General features: G+C 42.2%; 1 non-coding gene across 1 annotated transcript; it reads left to right on the forward strand.

The window, feature by feature from the left end:
• Nucleotides 1–290: 290 nt before the first annotated feature.
• Nucleotides 291–363, forward strand: Trnak-cuu (transfer RNA lysine (anticodon CUU)). Its single transcript has one exon. It is a non-coding gene; the product is annotated as a tRNA-Lys (tRNA).
• Nucleotides 364–839: the final 476 nt, after the last annotated feature.

Consider the following 839-nt stretch of genomic DNA (forward strand, 5'->3'; position numbering starts at 1 on the left):
GTTGCCTGTACATAATAGAATGATTTTTGTTAATTTTTTTTATCTGAATAAATAGTTTATATAAAATGATTTGGTAAACTTTTTGTTTCCTGTACCTTTCTGGGATGGGTGTGAGGGAAGAATGAACAGGAAACGAACCCAGGGCTGAGCAGTCGGGCAGAGCACCATTCTGAAGGATGGAAGGGTGGACGTTTTTCTTTTGAATATCCTAAGGGATGTTCGAGGAAATCCTCCCCTCGTTCCTCCCAGCAGTGTGGTGTTACTTCATACCCTGGTCTTACTACGATCATGCCCAGCTAGCTCAGTCGGTAGATCATGAGACTCTTAATCTCAGGGTTGTGGGTTCGAGCCCCGCGTTGGGCGCCATTTTTGGACTGCTCAGCCCTGGGTTCGTTTCCTGTTCATTCTTCCCTCACATCCATCCCAAAAGGTACAGGAAACAAAAAGTTTACCAAATCATTTTATATAAACTATTTATTCAGATAAAAAAAATTAACAAAAATCATTCTATTATGTACAGGCAACCAAATTAATTTTCTGAAGCTGTGGCCGAGACCCTGCTGGTCACCGGAATAAAAATTATAAAGTTAAAAAAAGGTACTCAGCTTTAAGTTCTCTTGTCGGAGTCACACAGTTCTTATGGGAGGTCTCCAATCTCTGTGGAACTTTCTGTTGCTGTCGGTAGTTGTGGGAATTCTAAGACTATCTTGTTGAAGCCATTCTTCTGATGCATCAGTAGATCAGTAGTTGGATTCAGGATACTGTGGGCTGTTGCGAGATGTCGCTGTCGCGTTCTGCTCTCCAAGATAGTTTTCTCCAGCTACAGTTGCTTCCCCATG

This window comes from Diabrotica virgifera, chromosome 3 (genome assembly GCF_917563875.1).
Source record: "Diabrotica virgifera virgifera chromosome 3, PGI_DIABVI_V3a".
In the NCBI taxonomy this organism is placed as follows: Eukaryota; Metazoa; Arthropoda; class Insecta; order Coleoptera; family Chrysomelidae; genus Diabrotica; species Diabrotica virgifera.